Raw genomic sequence first — 8511 nt, 5'->3', positions numbered from 1 at the left:
CAGCAGGGGCAGGCTTTGTCTTCACGTGTGTGTCAATGACGCCCCTTCCCCCAGCTGCCACACAGAATATGGAGTGCACCCTGCCTTAACCCAAGCTTACTTCTTTTCACTTAACAACGCCTCTTACTACCTTGTTTATTAGCTCCCTCAGGCCTCCAGGATTCTCTTTCTTTAATGAAAATGGGTCTGGCCAGACCCTTTCCTCCATTCTCTCTGAGACATGGACCACGGGGGAAGCAATCTTCCCTCATTCCAACTTCCGACAAGTGACGGTTTGGCAGAACCACAGGTAACTTTGACTTTCAGGTCTCTGAAAATGATTAGGTCAGCTAATGGATGCTCAGAGCCTATAAAATTCATGAGGCTGTCGAATCATTTCCAGACGTGGGAGGGATGTGCCACAGAAGGGCTGTGAGCTGCAAGGCTGCCTCAGCCCAGGGGGAGGACGGGGGGCTTCATAGAGGCAGGAGGCCGCGTGAGGTAGTGGTTCCACTCTGACACTGGGTGTTCTGTTCGTTTGAATGTATTTTATCAGATTCTCTCTATTATAAAGGGAACTAGATGATTCGTTAATCAGCCCAGCAGTTCAGAAGTAGGTAGACCAAATGATGAGCTAGGAATTCACCTTGAGATACTGTGCTGAAAACTACACCAAGGTATGTGTTCAGGAGTGTATTATTCAGCAATGTGATCAGCATTGCTTGCAATCACCCCTAAACAGAAACCCCCGGGTTAGTTAAAGGAGGACCAGTTAAATACAGCATGGTGCATCCAGGTGTTACAAATGAAGATATGATGAAATCTCATACAGTGACGAGAATAAGTGAATCCCACCTAGATGGTGTTGAACAAAGGCAGAAGCCAAAGCGCGCACACACTATTATTCCATTTGCAGACAAGCATAAAGGCAGGCAAAGCTAATCCCTGCTGCTAGGCCACAGGATACGGGTTACCCCTTGGGGGAGAGAGACAGAGGGTGGAGGTTTTCTGGGGGCTGCTCATATCTGTTTTTGATCTGGGTGCTGGTTACCCAGGTGTGTACAGCCGGTAAAAAAGTCATCTGCTGTACACGTAGGATTTCTGCACTTTTCTGTAGGTGTGCTGGATTTCAACTCAAGGTTTAAAGTGGGGTACCTTCTGTCATGACAACATGTGACCTATTTATAGTTCAAACACGGCACGTTGTGACAACACATTTAGAAATCCAGTGAAAATGGATTATGGATGATTAAAAAATAAAAAAGTGAAATAATACCATTTAAGAAAATTAAGCAGGGTGGGAGGTGGGAGGGAGGTTCAAGAGGGAGGGGATATATGCATACCTATGTCTGATTCATGATGTTTGGTAGAAATCAAGACAATATTGCAAAGCAATTATCCTTCAGTTCAGTCAGTCACGTCCAACTATTGGTGACCCCATCCTTCAATTAAAAATAAATTTAAAAAGCAAACACAAAAAAGAAAATTAAGCAGTTTCAGGAGGCCCATGGAAGCTGATAAAAGAGGGCCATAGGAAGCTCTGTTAAATGAAAGCAGCAGGGCTGCACCCCCTCCTCTGCTTGTCAAGCAGGAAGGGAGGAAGCAGGATCCAGGAAATTGGTTTCCTAGCAACGACCCCAGCTCACATCTCATTGGTCAGAATGGCTTCACATGACCACCTATAGCTGCAAGAGAGCCTGGGCATCAAAGTCTTGCGCGGAGTTCTATTAGTAGGAGAGAAGGAATCTTGAGTACACGATGGAGTATATCCTCCACACCTTTTAAGAACAAAATTCACCTAATAAACCTATTTGCGGAGTCCCTGGGAATGAAGCAGGAATGCACCTTCTAGCTTGAAGACTGGGATGTCTTAGGCCTGCGCATGCCTCTGCTAACCATCCTAGTATCTTTGGCTCTGGCAAGGACCTCCCAGAACTGCTTGGCTGTTCAGGATCATTAAGAATTAAGGCAATTAAGGGCAATTAGGAGGAGGAAGAGGAAATTGCCACTTGTGGAGCATTTCCCATATGTGAAGCCACGTGCCTCTCAAGGGTGCTGCCCAGCATCCTCCCAGCATTTTGAAAAGCAAGAAATTATCACTTCATTTTACACATGTGGTAAAGGGAGGTGAGTGCCGTAGGGTGACGCTGATAATTCTTCGGGGGACACAAGGTACTTTATTCTAGGTGCTGGGCATGCTGTGAGCTTTGCCTACATCCCTCTAAGTCTTCCCAGGTGGCACTGGTGGTAAAGAACCCGCCTGTTGATGCAGGAGATGTAAGAGGCACCGGTTCGATGCCTGGGTCAGGAAAACCCCCTGGTGGAGGAAATGGCCACCCACTCCAGTATGAGAAGACCCTCTGGAGAATGGAATGCCTACCCACTCCAGTACTCTTGCCAGGATAATCCCATTGACAGAGGAGCCTGGTGGGCTACCATCCACGGGGGTCGCAGAGTCAGACACAACTGAAGCGACTGAGCACACGCACTCCAAGTCCAGGTCTAGGAAGCACTGTGCTCTTGCTATTGTACAGAGGGGAAGAGGGACCCTGGAGAAGTTCAATGACACCCTCAAAGTCAAAGGAATTGACCCCCACTCTGTACCTCCAAGCCTCAGCTCTCACTCCCGCCCCTGGTGCGTCCTGCCAGAGCACATCAGTAGGTCCAGACCAAGGCTGTGAGCAGGGCACCAGAAGGCTCTGGATGCAAGCTTTGGCTCCAAGAGGTTGAGGAAGTCAGCCAAGGCCATAGAGTGAAGGGAAGTGGGGCCTGCATGAAGCCCAGGTCTGCTGGGCACCAAAAGGCAGGCTTCTCCACCGCAGCCCTGGCCTCAGGGGGACAGCTCTTCCCATCCATCCACCCAGCCCCTACGGAGCCCAGCGGAGGGGCTCCCCACCCTGTGGGCCGGGGCACCCTGTGCCCCATGCAGAGGAGAGACCTCAGACTCCCTAACACAGCCCATCCTCAGGAGGTCCTCCAGGGCACCCGAGGGGCTCCCTCCCCGTGACCCGGAGCCCTGGGTTCACAGCAAGGACAGCATGCATCCGCCGGCCCTCTCAGGCCCGGTTGTCACCGTGGCACGTTCGGTGGCAAGTGGCCGTCCGCGTGTGTGGCTCCTGCTGCGGGTTGACATCCTCGGGGCCACTGAAGCCGGGAGGGCAGCCCCACATGCCACAGGCATCTGCCACCTATGCACTGATCTTCTGAAGCCCAGAAGGCTGGCCTTCTCTTGCTGCACTATCTCTGCTGCGTTTTGAAAGGATCCAATTTCCCTTTGGCATCTGGCCCCAGCCACTCCCAGGTTGGCATGGAATATACAAAGGGGACAGCTCTTTCTGGGCTGATGTATGGGCCCCTTGCTGGGGGGTGCCATCTGTCTCCTGTACCTGCTCCTCGGGCCAGGTATTGCTGGGGTTACGGCCCTGAGAAGGTCGCCGCGGGTCAGATGAGGGTGATGTTGAGTCTATCAGTGATATCCATGCAGTGCAGAGCCTGAGCGATGGGGCTCTGCTGGAGGAATTTGTGAGATCCGTCATGAGGGAGGTGAGGGTCATTGCTGGCTAAGGTCACAGGGTCAGTTTGCCTCAGTGACCAGTGCCTTGTGGGGGATGCACATGCCCCCTAGCCCTTGCTAAGCCTGCCCTGTGGAACGCTCCCATCCCCAGACAGTAGAAGGAGAGCCCCAGGCAGTGACCTGAGAGCCTAGCCCATAGTAGATGCTCAGTTAATTGGATCTGAATGAACACGTGCACGCATGGATGAATGGACTCACCACCTGACCGGGCGGTGCACACCTGCTTTGTCTCAGTGCTGCCCAGCCTCAGTCCACCTTGGTCAGAGCACTCTGACTTTGCTTCAAAAGGGTTTACTTCTGTCCTGTCCTCCCAGGCAGAGATGGCCTCGGGCCTTGGGAGATCTTGTCCTGGCCTGGAAGCTGGTCTGTGCACCAAGGGCGGGAAGGGCTCCCAGCAGCTGGAGTCATTCATCCCATTTTGGGTACCAGGAAGGCATGTCTTGGCTGAAGGGTTGCGGAGGGTGGTCATCGGCCTGTCCCCGGTGCCCGGGCAGTGACTCCTCCCCTCAACCCCTCCCTCTTTGGTCGTGCATTCATCCAGCAAAGCCTGGTTATGCCCCCTCTGCATGCCACACCCCCCAGGCACTGGCAGAAGGTGTGAGTCCCCACACCACTGGCTCCTGGTGCTGTGGGTGACAGAGGACTCCACACAGGGGGGGCCAACTGGAAAAGAGAGGCTGTCCAGGCTCAGGGAGCTGGGGGATCTGGGCCCCCCCATTCCGAGGAGCTGGAGGCCACGGAAGACTGGCCACGGGCGCCCAGTGGTCAGGGGTGGCCGTGGAGATAGGAGGCTGTGGGTGAATCTAGGGCCTTTCCCCTTCAGAGAGAGACTTATACAAAGGGACCAAGAGGCCAACCTGAATGCCCCCTCTCCCCCCGACCTTGCCCCCCACCCCCTGTTTCTGGAAACAGCACAGGAAGTGAGCATTTTTGCACAGCCATCCTGCATGTGCAGGGTGAGCGCCCATGGGAAAGAATTCTCTTTAACTTGTTGTTTTCTCCTGGCATGAGCAGCCCTTTCAAAGGGGATTTTCTCAGCCACTTTTGTTACATGCCATTTTGTTTTCCTGGGGGGCGAGGGGGAGGGCTAGGTGCTGAGTAATGGGGCCTTTGAACGCTCATCCTCAATAATTATAAGCCAGCTCCGCGTCCCCTGAGGACCCTGGCGCACAATTCTTGGAACTGTCCAGTTCGCTCCATTATGTTACAGAAAGTGCAAACGCCGGAGGCATTTTTCTGGAGAATCAAGATCTGAAACCAACATTATCTTACTCTCTTATTCTTGGCACGGGAAGAAACCCAGGCCTCTGCCAAGGGAAACATGTCAGACTTCCATCAAGTTCCTGAAGGTCAGAACCTTTGAGACTGGTGAATTTTGATTTCATCTTAGGAAAAACTCAGAGTGTAATGCCAGGACACAGTGAATATTTTAAGTAACTTTACACATTAAGTAGAAAACAAAAAATACTGATAAAGAAAAAAGGAGATGGCCGGTCCACCCCCCTGCAGGGCAGAGGAGGTGAGAGAATAAAGAACAAAATACGAAAGGATCCTCAAAAATGCCGAGCCTGCTCTTTGTTCCCTCAGCCTTGGCCACTCTGTGCTCCGAACATAGCTGCTCTGTGCCTCTCAGTATTTTATTTAATCTCATTTTGAACCCAGATTAGATGTCTTGATTCTGTGACACCTTCCTGTAATCTCTCCAGTCCAAACTGGTGTTTCTCTTCTCTGCAGACTCACACTTTTGTGTTGTGTTACCTGGTGTTTATTGTTACCATGGTCATTCACAAGTACACCTGTCTCCCCCTCTAGACCCTAAGCTCCCTGATGGCGAAATGCTGCAGGTCTTCCTGGGTGCCTGGCACATTGCCAGGTCCTTGGCAGGAGATCAGTATCCACTTGTTCCACTAATCGATGAGATGATTTATAGAAACAGGACCTGCTGCACATTTAACGGCGTTGACTCTGCTGGCTCCCAGAATCAGTGTGCCACAGCCCCCAGTGCAAACCTCAGTCACTGCCTGCAACGTCTGGATGTATTCCTTTATTATTTATTAGCCGCCAAATGTAAAAAGGAACCAGAGCCGGCTTACAACTTAACACGCACATAAACCATGAGAACTCACAGTTAAAGGCCGATCAGAAATCTCTGAGCAGGAGGCGGATCGATTTCCAGGAATCTGGAATGAGTTAGGTGCTGTAATTAAACATAAAATTTTACTCTGAACTTCCTGGCAGCCAAGACAAAATGGAAATTATTCAGGATCATCAGCGCCTTCCTGTTATTCAATTCTAGGAGAACTTGAAGGAGCCGGTCCCTATTTAAGGTCGCTGGAAAAATGCTTTTGACTTCTATTTTGTTGAAGACACAAAACATTAGTCACATATTCAAATCGGAGGTCATTCAAAGGTGATAGGAAGAGGACGCGGGGCATACGGAACCCTGGAGGGCTCAAGTCCTCCCACGCCAGTGCCTCCTCGCTGGGATCCTGTAACAGTTAGGATGACTGCTAGCTGCCATGACAACCGCCCCCCTCATCTCAGGGCACGCGTGGTGTGCAGGTGGTGTGGGTCAGTCACTCTCTCCCCCGGTGAGGTCACCCAGGATCCTTTGTCTGGGGTCCTCCTCACCCAGCTAGTGGTTGGAGAAAAGGAGAAAGAAGCATGCACGCCCGCTTCTGAGCCGGTCAGACTGTGACGGGACCCTGTCATGTCCACTCGCGTGTCACCATGAGAACTTGTCCCAGGGCCTCTTTAGACTCAAGGGGCTGAGAAATGTAGTTCCTGGCTCCACAGTTAAGGGGATGCACAACCATATGTCAGAATCTCCAAGGACACACTTGTTAAAGCCTCCTGGCTCGGAGCATCTGGGCGATGTGAGTGTGTGGGTTTGCACAAGCTCTGGCAGTGACTCTCAGGCACGTTGATGGAGGAGTCTCCATCCCATGCCCACCTCCCACCTGACCACATGCATTGGTTGGACACTGTCCCCCCCACCCCAACCCCGAATCCATGTCCTTCTCGGAACCTCAGAATGTGACTTTATTTGGAAATAGGATCTTTGCAGACATGATCAAGTCAAACCAATGACGGGGGTCCTTCTAAAAAGAGAAGAAGATGTGGACACAGACACACGTCGAAGAGATGGCCCTGAGGCTACCTGGAGAAGGCTGCAGGCTGAGGAGGCAGAGGACAGTCAGCAAAGCCAGGAGCTGGAGGAGGCCAGGAGGGTCCTCCCCTGGAGTCTTTGGGGAGATGCTAGCCCTGCCCACACCCTGACTTTGTGTGTGTGCGTGTGTGTGTGTGTGTGTGTGTGAATTTTGACTTTATTACTTAGCAGGGCATGTGGTACTGACATCTTGAAGCTTCATTTACTTTTGAGAAGTGGGGATACTAAAATCTATCTCCCAAAATAATATCAGCAACATGGCTTTGCACAGAGCCTATCATATGTAATAAGCACTTAAAAACGGGAGCTAATACACCCCTGAACCAGAAAAGCGATTAAATTACTCAAATGCAGTTTATGAGTAGTAATTGCACATGTAAACTAGAAGTCAAAGTTTACATATGTAAACTTGTTAACATTGTCATCCAGGAATTAGTTAGCAGCATTTTCCACAAAGCAGACCCATATAGGATTCTTCTCTGCTGAGGCACAAGAGAAGGGTATCTAGCAATAAATTATAGTTACCTCCCACTGTATTCTGAAAAATCTTAGATCAGTCTGCATGTGTCGTGCTCAACCATGTCCGACTCTTTATGACCCCGTGGACTGCAACCCACCAGGCTTCTTTGTCCATGGGATTTCCCAGGCAAGCGTACTGGAGTGGGTTGCCTGGGTCTTCCAGACCCAGGAATCGAACCTGTATCTATGTCTTCTGCATTGGTAGGCAGATTCTTTACCACTGAGTACCTGGGAGATCTGCCTTTAGCTGTTAATTCTCTAAAATAAGTCAAGTGCATCCTCATAGTTAATTCTTCCTTTCTGGGCGAGTTTCTTTCATAACTACCTTTTGCCAGGTTCAGTGGGTGTTTACTTGGGGAAAACAAGTGTATTTTAGCATTTTGTGTAATACATTATTTTTTTTCACACTTTATTTTGGGACTTATGAACTCTAGAACCATGAGATAACATGTCTCTGCTGTTTTAACCTTCCACTCTGTGGTCACTTGTTATGACCGTCATGAAAGCTCATTCACCATCCAACGCTGTAGTGATTCTGAAGGGAGCCAGGGCTGGAGAATCTGTGTCACTCTGAGGCTTCAGCCCTCTGGCAGGGGCCTGGGAGGGCTGAGCTTGACACTGGAAACCAGGCAGCCAGACTGCACGTAGGCCCCACTCTACAGGGAGCGCCCGTGAACACCTCCCCACTTTGGGCTTCCTGCTCCTCGATTGTGAAACAGAGGGCTGGGCCTGGGAAAGGGGGTACTCCTGCTGTAGACACCACGGCTGGGAGTCTCGTGGAAAGTGGCGACATGGGGGCTCCACTCAGGCCCTTTGAATGGGCGTCGTCAGGGCTGTGGTCGGGGGCTGGGCTATCACAGGCTTCTGTAAGAGGTGGTCCCGGCACACACTTGGCAAAGGGTCCCGTGGATGAGTCGGGGCGTCGGCGCTATCCTTGGCTGGTCCTCAGTTGTGGGACAGCAGCTTAAGTGGTGGTGAAGCTGGGTATCCCTCCTTTCTGCCTGTGGGACTGAGCTTTCCTCCACGTGGATTTGCTTAAGAAGATGCACTGGATTACAGGGGCCAGGTTGGGAAGGTTGGTGGGGAGGAGAGGAACCTCTTTATTGTGTTAGAATAACAGCCTCAGCTGCTATGTCGAGTTGATCTGAGAAGACATTTTTTAAACACAGACTCATCGTCTAGGCAGAGAGAGTAACAAATAAAGCACATGGAGCCCAGCAGAGTCTAACAGCCAAGGCGAACTTTATTTTCTGGAACAGAAGGTATGACG

Source organism: Bos indicus, chromosome 18 (genome assembly GCF_029378745.1).
Source record: "Bos indicus isolate NIAB-ARS_2022 breed Sahiwal x Tharparkar chromosome 18, NIAB-ARS_B.indTharparkar_mat_pri_1.0, whole genome shotgun sequence".
Lineage (NCBI taxonomy): Eukaryota > Metazoa > Chordata > Mammalia > Artiodactyla > Bovidae > Bos > Bos indicus.
This window is presented reverse-complemented; position numbering follows the sequence as displayed.